At 37.6% G+C, this 14679-nt stretch overlaps 1 long non-coding RNA gene across 1 annotated transcript; it reads left to right on the top strand.

The window, feature by feature from the left end:
• The first annotated feature begins 1236 nt into the window (after positions 1-1236).
• Positions 1237-12962, top strand: LOC123606548. Its single transcript, XR_006716333.1, has 3 exons — positions 1237-1796; positions 2651-2718; positions 12862-12962. It is a non-coding gene; the product is annotated as an uncharacterized LOC123606548 (long non-coding RNA).
• The last annotated feature ends 1717 nt before the right edge of the window (positions 12963-14679 follow it).

Here is a 14679-nt window from a genome sequence, read left to right as displayed (position 1 = left end):
CTGTGCTAGAGGATTGGGGTATGTGTTTTACAACAGTGCCATGACAGAATATCTAAACAAGGAAAGCTGCTTAAATTGAGCATAAAGGGAATTTATAGCAAAAAGTTACAGCAATGGGGCACCTACATGGCTCGATCTAAGTGTCTGACTTCAGCTCAAGTCATGATCTCGTGGTTGGTGAGTTTGAGCCCCACATTGGGATCTCTGCTGTCAGACAGAGCCCACTTCGGATCCTCTATTCCCCTCTCTCTGCCCCCCCCCCCACTGGTTCTCTTTCTCTCTCTCGCTCTCTCTCAAAATAAAAAAATAAACTTAAAGGGGCGCCTGGGTGGCTCAGTCAGTTAAGTGTCTGACTTTGGCTCAGGTCATGATCTCGTGGTTCATGGGTTCGAGCCCTGTGTCAGGCTCAGTACTGACAGCTCAGAGCCTGGTGTCTGCCCTGGATTCTGTGTTTCCCTCTCTCCCTGCCCCTCCCCTGCTCCCGTTCTCTCTTTCTCTCTCTCTCTCTCTCTCTCTCTCTCTCTCAGAAATAAACATCAAAAAGCTACAGCAATGGGCATCAAAGCTTTTGTTATGTGATAAAATGAAAAGCACCAAATCCTCCAAAAAAAATGTGTCAAATGGATCTTTGTGCTACTCCGTTGTACAGAAATACGTCTTACTCATTTCCTCATTTTTCATCTTAAGCTATTTATTTTATTTATTTATTTAATTTTTAAAAGTTTATTTATTTATTTTGAGAGCGATAGTACAAGCAGGGGAGGAACAGAGAGAGAGGGAAAGAGAAAATCCCAAGCAGGACCCGCACTGTCAGCACAGAGCTTGATGTGGAGCTCGAACTCATGAAATGTGAGATCATGACCTGAGCTGAGATCAAGAGTCGGACACTTAACTGACTGAGCCACCCAGGTGCCCCTTATTTTTTTACTTGAGATTGAGTGTAAGCAGGGGAGAGGGGCAGAGGGAGAGAGAAAGAGAGAGAGTGAAAGAGAATCTTAAGCAGTCTCCATGCTCACCATGGAGCATTATGTAGGACTTGATTCCACAACCCTGGGATCATGACCTGAGCTGAAATCAAGAGTTGGAAGCTCAACCAACTGTGCCACCTGGGCACCCCTCATCTTAAGCTATTCCTAAGTTATAAATTGTTAAAAACAAAATTTTAGACTCAGAAAATTTGGGAGCAAGAAAGGTCTTAAAGCTCCTTTAAGTTCAATTTTTATTTTAAAGCTGGCCCTCGAACTGCCTGTGTAAGAATCTTCTGGGCAGATTTCTCAGCTTCATCCACAGAGATTCTGGTTCAGCAGGTGAGAGGGGTTGGGGATGGAACACAGCAATCTCCATTTTCATAAGCACGCCACTCTCATTCTACCTATGTCTCCTTCAAAATATTTTATGCACACAATTACTTCCTCATGATGATTTGTTTAGACAAGCCTCAGGAAAGTATTTGTTTCAATGGAGTATCTGACACCTAGAAAGCCCTCAGTAAGTGTTTTCAGTTAACTCTCCTAACAGATCTAGATTCAAGGATTTAGACAGAAGGGTGGAGGGTTTCTGTATTGAGGTCACCTGGAGAGACTAAGGTAATGAACTAGCCTCAGTCTCTGCCTAGATGTCACCAGGTGGTGATACTCTTTTGTTACGTTTTACCTTTATTTCATCATAATAAGAGTTATTTTTTACAAACCCAGGCATGTCTTACCTACTAAAGTGAGTAAGGAGATGAGGGAAGTTTCCTCACTTCTCTTAGACACCCTTGTTCTTTGGTGGGAGCTTGGACCAGACTTGGCCAGGTAATTGACTTGCAGACTAAACGTTGAGAAACATCGCTTTAGACCAACGCATCATGTATAGTGAACACTGAGAGTTAAATTACTTGTCCGGGGTTATATCAATACTTTGTGAATACACTAGTTCAAATGATTACCTGCATAGTCCCCTAAATGGAATTACCAGCTTAAGGATATTAGCTCTTTTATGGTTTATTGCTAGGGTAGATTTTATGAAAACTAAAAAAATTGCATTGCTGCAAATTATCCATTACATCTATGTGTTAGCAACTATGCATTCCTCCTCTGCCCTCCAACCCCCCTTTTATCAACAAGTGCTTCCAATCTTAAGCTTTAATTTACTTTTAATATTTAATAGATATGTAATTGTGCTCTAAAATGTCCATTTCCTTATTAAAGAAACCCAGCAAGACTGCATTTTTCATTTTGGTAAGCTGATGTCTGCAAGTCTGCATGTGTAAATGGTTTGTCCATGTTGACTGTAAATCAGGTAGAGTAACGTACTGATCTTATACATTTGAGATTTTTGCTCAATAATTTGGATAGTAAACCTTTATCAATAGTTTATTACACATTTCTCTCTTTGACTGACTTTCTTTTAATATTCTATATTTTTACAAAAGTTATATATTTTAGGTATATCTGAAAATGGACTCCCATTTTGTCATGTTCTTCCATAGCGTAAATTAAATACATCAGTCCATTTTCCCTTCTAGATTTAAAAATAATGTTCAATGTTTAATGCTAGACTACTTGGAATTATTTTCAGAGTTAGTACATCAAATTTTGATGTATTAAAAAATTTCTTATCCCTCTTCTTGAATTATTTCTGCCCTATACTTCCTCTTTGTTTTCAGTGGTATGTGAATTTTCTCTTCTTTACTAAGGAGACTGTGGAGATGGAAACATTAACTGATCTGAGTCAGTGAGTACCAATGTCTTTCTGGAAAAAAAGGATGCCAGCCTTAAGATTATGATGATAATATTGCTATTACCACTACTACTATGATTATTAATCATCATCATCATCAAATAATGGCACCATATGATAGTCTTGTTCACTATTCTTTCTAGATAAATTTCACTATTAATTTGTCAAGAGAATGGGCTGGAGACTGTAACTGGTATTTAATTTAATCTAACTTAAATTTAATCTAACATGTTAATATTCTACTTAGACTTCTTAGATAGGAAAAAATCATACGTCTTCATAAATTTATCTGCCCTCCCTCTATTAGAGTTTTGCGTTTTCTTGTAAGTAAATCCCTTCTATTAGATGGTGAAATAATCAGGTTAAAGAAGACTTTCATAACTTATGTATTTCATTTTTATCAAATAACATGTAGAAATTAAACATATTTGGTATCCTATGTGAAAAGCCAGAATACATAATGCTGTGTAAAAAATATATCTGCATTTTGGAAAAGGTTAGAAAGAATTATACAAAGTAAAGACTTAGGACATTACGGTAATTTTTCCTTTTTGGCAAATTTTCTTTAGTGATATTATTAAATTCTTATGAGAAGAAGTTGATTGATTGACAAATGTTGATTCCTAGAACCAACGATTATTATTTATGTTCACTTTGTGTATATTGCCCATTTAAATTATATTTCTCCTATTGTAACTCTCTTTTGTATTTGCTGTCTGTTTTCTCTCATTAATTTGTTCTTCAACAAATATTTAATAATGCAGAAGTTAGTTTCACTGATTAGATTTTCTTTTTCTTTTTTCATTATTTGAGTTAATAGGGTTTGTATTAAAATTTTTGGCAGAATCAGCTATTGGTGTTATTAATTTTATCTCTCCTCAAAATATGTTTATTCTTAGTTGTATTATTTCCCTTTTCCTACTTTCTCTTGGCTTGCTATTTAGTTTTGTTTTGTTTTGTTTTGTTTTTTTTCAAACTAAAGTAGAAACCCAGTTGATGTTTCTTTTTGTTTCTTAGTTCTGGAAACCTCTAGAGCAATACAATTTTCCATAATGTTCTGCTTTTGCAATAGTCCATAAATTTTGACATAATGCATTTGTATATCCTGTTATTCTGTAATTGAGCCTAGCGTTAGGAAAGCATATACAAATATACTTCTATTTGGACACTTTTTAAGAAGATTTTATTTTTAAGTAATCTCCATACCCAGTATGGGGCTTGAACTCACAACCCCAAGATCAAGAGTCACATGCTCCACCAACTAAGCCAGCCAGGCACCCCTTCTATTTGAACACTTTTAAGTTCTACTGTTGTTGTGTATCATTTTGTTGTGATTTGAGTATGTGGTTTGCAGATTTCTGCCTTTGTGCATTTCCTAGTTATATCATTGTTTCCCAAATATGGTTACTTTTTGTGGAAAAGCCTACAATAGCTTGGAAAAAATATGTTTTCTTGCCTTATCATTAAGGTTTTTAAAAATGAATTGGACTATTACTACCTTATGTATTATTTTATTCAACTTTCTGTTTTTAAAAAAATTTTTTTTTTCAACGTTTATTTATTTTTGGGACAGAGAGAGACAGAGCATGAACGGGGGAGGGGCAGAGAGAGAGGGAGACACAGAATCGGAAACAGGCTCCAGGCTCTGAGCCATCAGCCCAGAGCCTGATGCGGGGCTCGAACTCACGGACCGCGAGATCGTAACCTGGCTGAAGTCAGACGCTTAACCGACTGCACCACCCAGGCGCCCCTCATCTTTCTGTTTTTAAGAAAACATTTGTCTATGTGTTTTGTCTTGTCACATTTTTCCTCATAATGGAGTATTGAATTTTTTAAGTATATTTTTATTCCTATTTCTTTTTGCACTTCAGGCACTTTCTAGTTTATGTATTTTGTTACTATATTGTTTGAGATATATAATATCAGTATTGTTAGATTTTCTCTTTTTATTTTATTTTTTCCAGTTTTTATTTAAATTCTAGTTAGTTAACATATAGCGTAATATTAGTTTCGGGTGTGGAATTTAGTGACTCATCACTTCCATACGATACCCAGTGCTCATCACAAGTGCCCTCCTTAATCCCTATCACCTATTTAAACCACCCCCCCCTCCACCTCCCCTCCAGTAACCATCAGTTTGTTCTCTATAATTAAGAGTGTGTTTCTTGGTTTGCCTCTCTTTTCTGCCTCCCTCCCTCAACTCTTTTTAATATACCTTATATAATTATATAAGGAGCTTGTTTACTTCATAATTCTTTTGGTAAGAAATCTACCCTATTCACTATCATGATAGTAATCCCTACTTTTCTTGTATCAAAAAAATTCAATTTTCTTCATCTTCAATTTAGATCATCCTAGTTTTTACTTCCTGTATGTATTTTGGGTTTTAAGATGCCCTTTGAAAGCATCAGATTTATTGGATTTCTTTTGAATCTAGATATTTATCTTTTTTTCATGGAAGTATGACACACATGAAGTTGATACACAAGGTCACATTAGTTACAGGTGTTTAACATAGTAAACCAACAAGTTTATACATTATGCTATGTTCATCACAAGTGTAGCTACCATCTGTTGCCATACAATGCTATTACAATACTGTTGACTATATTCCCTACATGGTACCATTTATCCCTCTGACTTATTCCATTACTGGAAGCCTGTATCTCACACTCCCCTTCACCCATTTTTACCATCCTTCCACCTCCTCCCCTCTGGCAACCATCAGTTTGTTTTCTGTATTTACAGGTCTGTTTCTGCTGTTTTTGTTTTTTTAGCTTCTGCATATAATGAAATCATATGGTATTTACCTTCCTCTGTCTGGTTTATTTCACTTAGCATAATAGTCTCTAGGTCCATCCATGTTCCAAATGGCCAGATCTTAGCCTTTTTATGGCTAATATTCCACTGTATATATACATTACATCTTCTTTATCCATTTATCTATTGATGGACCCATAGGTTGTTTCATCTTGGCTATTGTAAATAATGCTGCAATAAACATAGGGGTGTGAAATATTTATCTTTTTTTAAAAGGAAGCTTAGCCAGGTGCGCCTGGGTGGCTCAGTTGGTTAAGTGTTCAACTTTTGATTTCGGCTCAGATCATGATCTCACGGTTCATGAGTTTGAGCCCCACATCGGGTTCTGTGCTCACAGTGCAAAACCTGCTTGGGATTCTCTCTCTCCCTCTCTCTCTGTCCTTCCCTAGTTTGCTTTCTTTCTCTCTCAAAATAAATAAATAAACTTAAAATTTTTTTTAAAAAAGGAACCTTAGCCAAATCACATTTTATTTTAATCAATTCCTTTGCATTCACATTATTTAATTTCTACAAAAGCTTAAATATTGCTGCTACACTTTTTTTTTTCCTCAAAGGAAAACTAGATGAGTTTTCTTGTGCCTTTTTAAAATGTATTCCTTCTGGGGTGTCTGGCTGGCTCAGTCAGTAGAGCATGCGACTCTTAATCTTGGGGTTGTAAATTCAAACTCCATGTTGGATGTAGAGGTTACTTAAAAATTAAAAAAAAAAAATCTTAAAAAAATATATCCCTTTGTCCAATTGCATCAAGAATCAATCACTGATCTACTTTCTGTCACTAAAGATAAGTTTCTATTTTCTAGAATTATATAAATGGAATCAAAAATACATACTTTTCCTGGCATCTTTCATTCAGCATAATTGTTTTGGGATTCATCTATTTTATGGTGGGAATCATAGTTTATCCTTTCTGTAGGTAAGATAGCTAAATCGTATTCCAGTGTATGGATATATCACAATTTGTTTATCCATTCAGCTGTCAGTGGACATTTGGGTTGTTTCTAGTTTACATAAAGCTGATATGGATATTTGTATACAAGCTATTATGTGGATATATGTTTTCATTTCTCTTGGGTATATACCTAGGAGTGTGTCTTAGTCTGTTGGGGCTGCTATAACAAAATACCACTGATTGAGATAAACAATAAAATTTTTTTTCTCATAGTCCTGGTGGCTGGACGTCTGAGATCAGGATGCCAGCATGTTAGGCGAGGGACTTCTTCAGGGTTGCAGACTTCTCATTGTGTCTTCCCATGGTGGAAAGGGATGGGGAATTCTGTGGCATTTCTTTTATAAGAACACTAATACTATTCCTGAGGGCTTCACCTTTATGACCTAACCACCTTCCAAAGGTCCCACCTCCTAATACCATCACATCAGGTGTTAAGATTCCAACATATGAATTGGGGATGGGGGGGGGTGCGATACACAAACATTGAGGCCATAGCTGAGTGCTGTTGCTGGGTTGTATGGTAACTTTATGATTAACCTTTTGAGAAATCAACAAGCTCTTCCACAATGAATGCACCATTTTACACACCCTCCAGTAGTTAGAAGAGTTGCAATTACTTCACCTTCTTAACAACGCTTGTTATTGTCTGTTTTTGTAAAATTCTAGCCATGCTAGTATATATGAAGTGGTATCTTACTATGGTTTTGATTTGCATTTCCCTAATGACTAATGATATTGAGCATCTTTTTATGTGCTTAATGGCCATTGATATATCTTCTTTGGTTGTTGAAGTACAATTTATTAATTTTTCCCTTTATGATCCATGTTTTAGTATTCTTATCTAAGAAACACTGTTTATCCTTCGGTAAAAAAGATTTACTCCTTTGTTTCCTTCCAGAAGTTTTATAGATTTAGGTTTCACATTTAAGTTTGACTTAATTTTGTGTGTGATTTGAAGAAAAGGTCCATGTTTATTTCTCCCCATATAGATACACAACTATTCCAGCACCATTTGTTGAAAAGATTTTTCTTTCCTTTCCTTTTTTTTTTTTTTTTTTTTTAATTTGAATGAGAGAGAGAGAGAGTGCAAGTGGGGAAGAGGAGCAGAGGAAGAGAGAGACAGAGAATCTTAAGCGGGCTCCATGCTGAGTGTGGAGCTGGATGTGGGTCTTGATCCCATGACCCTGTGATCATGACCTAAGCCGAAATCAAGACTCGGATGCTCACCCAAAGGAGCCACCCAGGAATCCCAAGACTTTCCTTTTCCCATTGACTTACTTTGGCACTTAAAAAAACAGCTGACCATATATGTATTATTCTCTTTATGGACTGTATTCTGTTGCATTGGTCTATATGACTAGATCTTTGCCAATAACAAACTGTCTTGATTACTGTAGCTCAGAACTTCTCAACCTCAGCTCTATTGAATTTTGGCTCCAATAATTCTTTGTGGGAGAGGTAAGAGGTATCCTGTACAATGCTCTGCACCCACTGTAGACAGCATATAGATGGATCATGTTTTTTAATTCACTCTGCCAATCTTTGTTGTCGTCTTCTTCTTCTTCTTCTTCTTCTTCTTCTTCTTCTTCTTCTTCTTTTAATGTTTATTTATCTTAGAGAGAGAGAGAGAGAGAGGGAGGGAGGGAGAGAAAGACAGAGCATGAGCAGGGGAAGGGCAGAGAGCGAGGGAGACACAGAATCCAAAGCATGCTCCAGGCTCTGAGCTGTCAGCACAGAGCCCAATGTGGAGCTTGAACCCACAAACCATGAGATCATGACCTGATGCAAAGTTGGACACTTAACTGACTGAGCCACCCAGTTGCCCCCCAATCTTTGTCTTCTAATTGGTATGTGTTACACCATTTACATTTACTGTAATTATTGATATGTTGTGGTTTAAGTCTGCCATTCTATTTGTTTTCTATCAGTTTCTTCTGTTTTTGTTTATTTATATTTATTTTTTTTACTTAGACTGGGTTGCTTAAACATTATTTTAGAATTCATTCACATTTTTAAAAAATTCTATTTTCTTTTTTTTTTTTTTAATGTTTTTATTTATTTTTGAGACAGAGACAGAGCATGACCAGGGGAGGGGCAGAGAGAGAGGGAGACACAGAATCCAAAGCAGGCTCCAGTCTCTGAGCTGTCAGCACAGAGCCGGATGCGGGGCTTGAACTCACGAACTGTGAGATCATGACCTGAGCCGAAGTTGGACGCTTAACCAACTGAGCCACCCAAGTGCCCCTAAAAATTCTATTTTCTTTTAGACCTCTTTATATCTTTTTGTTTAAAGTGTGCCTTTTGTAGGGAGCATATAGTTGAGTCTTGCTTTTTTATTCACTCTGCCAATCTTTACCTTTTATATGATGTGTTTAGATCATAAACCTGATGTAATTATTGACATGGTTAGAGTTAGATCTATCATTTTGTCATCTCATCATTTGTAGCCTGTTTTTTTGTTCTTCTGTTCTCAGATTTTTGCTTTTTAAAAATTTTTCTTAGTATTCCATTTTAATTTATCTGCTTGCATTTAGGCTGTACTCCTTTATGTTATTACTATTTTTAGTCGTTGGTCTTGGAATTAAAATATACATCCCTAATCAAAGTTTGTTTTAATACAGTGGATCAAAAGCTATCCTGGAAACCCACCTCAGATGTCTATTTATATCTCATTGACTAAAACTGGTTTTCATCTTTGCCCATTTATAAGCAATCATTGTCCACGGGTAGTGACTAGATTAGACAAATTAAGATTCATATTCTGGAAATGGAAGGGCAATCCATCTACACTGAAATCGAGGGGTCTCTACCTGCTACCTGAATAAACTGGTGTTTTCTAGCAGGAACGAAGGGGAATGAATATAGGATAAACAAGAGTCAGCACCTGCCACAGTGATTAATCTTATATAATATACTTGATTTGCCAAATGTTTAATCTCAGTACATTTTAACACAATTCTTTTTTTGTTAATTTTTGTTATTCATAATTGTTTTACTAAGGAAAGCTATCCTCTTCAAAGTACTATACAAACTCTAGCTTTTAGTATTTGTTGGCACTATACTTCCTGTTCCCAGTGTTGTTTGTTTGGGTTAGGAGTGACATTTAGAACAAAGTGTGCCCAGGGGCGCCTGGGTGGCTCAGTCGGTTGAGCGTCTGACTTTGGCTCAGATCATGATCTCACAGCTCCTGAGTTCCAGCCCGAGCCCGCGTTGGGCTCTGTGCTGACAGCTTGGAGCCTGGAGCCTGCTTCGGATTCTGTGTCTCCCTCTCTCTCTGCTCCTTCCCCACTCGCATTCTGTCTCCGTCTCTCTCAAAAATAAATAAACATTAAAAAAAAATTTTTTTTGGAACAAAGTGCTCACAAAATTGGCCTATGGCAGACAATGATTATAATCTATTAAAGAGTGAGTGAACAATGAATGGATGCATATAAATAGCTATTTTCTGACTATAAAAATAAATTTTGATAAAAGATCAAATTTATCCTAGTGGATCAGAATTTCCTCCAATGAGATTATTTTGTCATATAGGAGACATAGTTAAAACAAAAACAAAACAGGAAAAAAGCTTAATTTGTGCCATTGGGTCGTTTCCTTTCCCATTTTTAAAAGAAGGTAGGTGTTATAAACAGTGTTACTTGTAAGTAACAGTAAATAAGCTTAAATAAGTAAATAAGCTTAAATGGGAGGACAAAAGCATTGGCATTTGCAAAGTTTAATTAAATATAAAATGTTTGGCTTGTGAAAACCAGGCCTGTGATTTTGAAAACACATTTCCTACTTTCTTCTCTAATGGAAGCTTACAGCTCTTCATCAATGATGATTGAGTTATAAATTATCTAGGGCAGAGACTGTATTTTCTATCTCATTAACAACTTATGCGTGCAGAGAGACAGGTTGTTGAGCCTCATGATGGTTTACAATTTAATAAATGCTTACACAGGCATAATCTTATTGAATTTCCTTAACCTTCCAAGGAATTTGCCAACTTTATGGAAAAGGAAGCTGAGGTCCAACAATGAATGAAAAATTTCAATTCACATGACTTGAATTGTTTGGGTTGAAACTGGAATTGGCTCCTCAACGCAATACTCTGTCCTCTACCCCAGCATCCTCAGGCCCCTCTCCCCTGCCTTTGCACAATCTTCCTGGAGCTGGGCTGCATACAGTTTTCATGGATACTCTCCTGCCACCTTGGTGTTTCCTAGAGGGACTGCATGGGCCATTTGGGTAGGAAATCGTTTATTGTGTAGGGTTCTGTTACTTAGCTTTGTCGGACCTAACCCACTAAGTGCCAGCACTGTCCCCCTGTCATTATGACATCCAGATATGGCCTCCACGTTGCCAGATGCCCCCTGGGAAGCAATACTGTTCCAGAGCTCTCCCCCAGGCTGCTTCTCTGTCATCATAAATGGCAGGACTGACAACCACAATGAATAAAAACAGCCTTGATAAAGCATTTTGAACATCTTTGACCCAACACATATACCCTCTTGTTTGCAAGGCTGCTCTAGGACTCAGGAGTACATGATTAGAGGGGATAAAGGAGTATTTGAAATCCTTTAAGCAAAAGGAGTGCCAAAGTTTAGAAAAGGAGCTACCAACTGGGTTAGAAGAATCACCCCCAAAATAATCATGATGATAACAACAATAATGCTAACATCGAGTTATTGCTATGTAATAGGTGCTGTGGTAAGCCACTTACATATATTATCTGATTTCAGTCTCCCAACGGCACCATGTGGTTGTTGCTACAATTGTCCTCATGTTATAGAAGAGTGAGCTACCATCATCCCTTGCTGTAGCCATTACTATAACCTCCTTTCTGGTCTTTCTACTTCCATGGTTACTCCCATGTAGTCCATTCTCCACAAAATCAATCTGAGCCATTTTTATAACATGAAATCAGATCATAGTACTCCTCTGTTAAGACTCTCCAATCACTTCCTGTCACTGGATAAAATCTAAAGTTCCACCATGGCCCATGGGGCACACATACGCTGCCCCATGCCCCTCCCTGTCTTCATCCTCTGATTCACATGGACCTCTCTGCAGCCACAACAGCTCCTTGCCCTACTTCAAAGCTTGTTCCTGTCTGATGTTCTTTCCCCAAGATAGGACACAGTCCTTTCATGTATTTAGCCTTTGACCCAACCTGACACCCGAGAGAGCCCTTTCCTGAAGGCGTTCTCTAAAATTGCCTCCCTTCTTCACTCTCTTCCCATCATTCTGTTTTACTTTTCTTCACAGCTCTTGGTGTCATTTGACGTTACAAAGACTGCTTCTTTATCCATCTGCTCATTGTTCCTCCTTTCATAAGAATGGGAATTTGGTAGGTGGGGGCTTTGTCTTGCTCACCCTTTAGAAAATTGCTTGGCATATAGTAACTCAATATTTGTTGAATACATGTGGCTTAAAGAAGTCAAGTTTATTGCCACATATTCTGAGCCAATAAGGGGTAGATTTGCACTGTGAACTCCCAAGAATGTCAGAGAAGACTCTTCTTCAGGAAGAAAAAAACTACAGATGGCAGAGAAGCTTAGGATGGGAGATAGGAACAGAACAAGGCCTTTCTTCTCCTCTCTCTAAGGGATGTTCAGAAGAACTCCTTATTGATTGATTGATTGATTGATTGATTTATTAATTGAGTCCATTCAACAAGAGAGACTTGTACAAAAGGCAAAACTAAAGTGAAGACACTTTCACAGACTTCAAGTCAGGAGTCTGCAGATAAACTAGAACTAAAGCCCATTTCTCTTTCTGGGCTGTGCACTTTGTTAGATAGCTGTATGCTTCAGCCTTGGTCCTTAATTGTTATCTTAAAGGAGTTATTGCAACTGGGAGCTGTGTGCCCTTAAAATAGCTCTGTAGGGGTCATTTTGAACAAATTAATTCAGGCTTAGTTAAAAAATAACCAAACCAGAATTGCAGTCTGCCCATTTATCTTTGCTTTGTTCTATTGCTTTAGAGTTATATTCAATTTATGAATTTTCCCCTTTCAGTTCTTGGCATTGTATCTTTTTGTCCCTTTCTCCTTCCATACCATAATCCCTAGGGAGCCTAGCTAGCTCTATATTGAATACTTAATTTTTTTTTAATTATATAAAATATTAAAACGGTTTATCTTGGGATGCCTGGGTGGGCTCAGTCAGTTAAGTGTCTGACTCTTGGTTTCAGCTCAGGTCGTGATCTCACAGTTTGTGGGTTTGAGACCTGTGTCGGGCTCTGCACTGGCTCAGGAGTCTCTCTCTCTCTCCCTCTTTCTCTGCCCCTCTCCTGCTTGAGCTCTCTCTCCCTCCCTCTCTCTCAAAATAAATACAGAAACTTAAAAAAAATAAATAAATAGAATGGTTTATTTTTTTCACCAGGGGGAAGCAAGGGAAGCCGACAGAATAGAGTCTCAAGTGATGTGGACCCAGTTTCTTGCTGGAATTTGCAAAGCCGATTTAAGCATGATCTTAGTTGTCAGAAGATTGCCTTTAAAATATAAAAATTAAAGAAGACAGCCTCTGCAAATGCAAATTTTGAAGAACTTGGAATCTTTTTCATTTCAAATATAATATTAACCACAGAGCTCCTCTAGCTGGATATCACAGAGTGCACAACCTAAAGGAAATCAAAACAATAAAAACAGCCTCTCTACCTTGCTGGTGTTTGGTGATATCTTTGCCCTACACCGTCTCCCGCATGTTACTGTTTAGAAGAATAGCAGTGTGCACGAAAGATCTAAATCACAATGACTAGCTAAGAAGTAAGGACTGGATTTTAGCCAATGCAATGTGAGGACTTGAAATATGGAAATGATGCTTCCAAAACTTTTCAGGGTTGTTTGCCTCACTGTTAGAGGCAAAAAAAAAGTTTATGTAAGGGAAAAAAAGTGGTAAGAATGCCTGAATGTCACATAGGGTTTAAGACAAAAATGCAAAGCAGTTCACAGGGAGGGTTAAAGGCATAAGGAAAGCCTTTGACTTGAGGTGGCCCACACACGTGTGGGATTCAGGGGTCTGGGCTTCCAGAAGGATGACGTGGTGGGCTTCAGCACTTGTTGGACTATTGGCAGAGCTTTTACGTTTCTGCAATTTCCCTCCAGCACCTCTGAAGATGTCTTGGCAAGATAGCATTTCCATATAAATGCCTCAAATAGAACTAAATTTTAACAGAGAGCGGTACTGTAGAAAGGGTTGCAAGTGAATAAAAATGAGGAAGAAATCACATTAGACATTTATTCAGTTTCACATACCCATCTTTCCAACATACTTAGAATGCTCTACTTAGTCACAGAGGAAATGAGCTGCAATTCTAAAGAGATTATTAAATACACATGCACACCCATGCAATATAAACAGCATGCTTAACTATCCAAAATGAAATTTGTTTTCAAAAATTCAAGCATTTTCACTTATAAAGGAAATATCAAGATTAAGCCAGTAAAAGCTTTTTCATGATAAATCATGAAAGGAATGATTTATCAGGAGCGCATTGTACATAAGCAATCTGTATGGAATATTTTTGAGAATTTCAGCCTAACACAGACATAGTAGTTTTAATGACTACTTTTTAAAGTCCTGAGTATTTTTGCCAAAGTGTCCCTATAATCCAGTTTTAACTTGCTCACAATTAAACTTTTCAGTTTACATAAAAGATCATTTATAGCTTGCAGTCTATTCTATCTTGCTGAACTATAGGCATAGAGCAATTTCACTCCCTGATTTTAGCCCTCAAATTCTAAGGACAAAAAGAGATAGCAGGGAAATTTATAGAATAATGAATTTCCATTATTAGCAGGGTAACATGGGGAGATTTGAAATGCTCCACCACCTAAAAAAACTCCAACCTCTTTTCACCCCATAGTATTTGAAATATACAATTAAAGACAAAATTTTTAAAAACATTGTTGGCCTCCAAGGACCCTCTTCTACAATGGCACTCCCTTGGGGGTATAGGGCAGGCCTCCATTCCCAAGGCCGGGAGATGAGAATACATGTTTGGGCCATCCTTTCTTGGTGGTCCAGACATGACCAAGGACTCTGGGAAGGGCCTGTGATGACTGGTGAGGCTCAGGGATCTTCTGCAGTGGGACAGCAGAGGCAAGTCACTGCAAGGGAAAGGGGGCTCCAAATCCATCCAGGCACGGGGCTACCTTATAGTTTTACTCAAGACTAGCCTTGATCTCTGCAGCCTCTAAA

Source organism: Leopardus geoffroyi, chromosome A2, assembly GCF_018350155.1.
Source record: "Leopardus geoffroyi isolate Oge1 chromosome A2, O.geoffroyi_Oge1_pat1.0, whole genome shotgun sequence".
NCBI lineage: Eukaryota > Metazoa > Chordata > Mammalia > Carnivora > Felidae > Leopardus > Leopardus geoffroyi.
The sequence above is the reverse complement of the archived record's forward strand: the minus strand, read 5'-3'. Positions and strand labels throughout refer to the sequence as shown.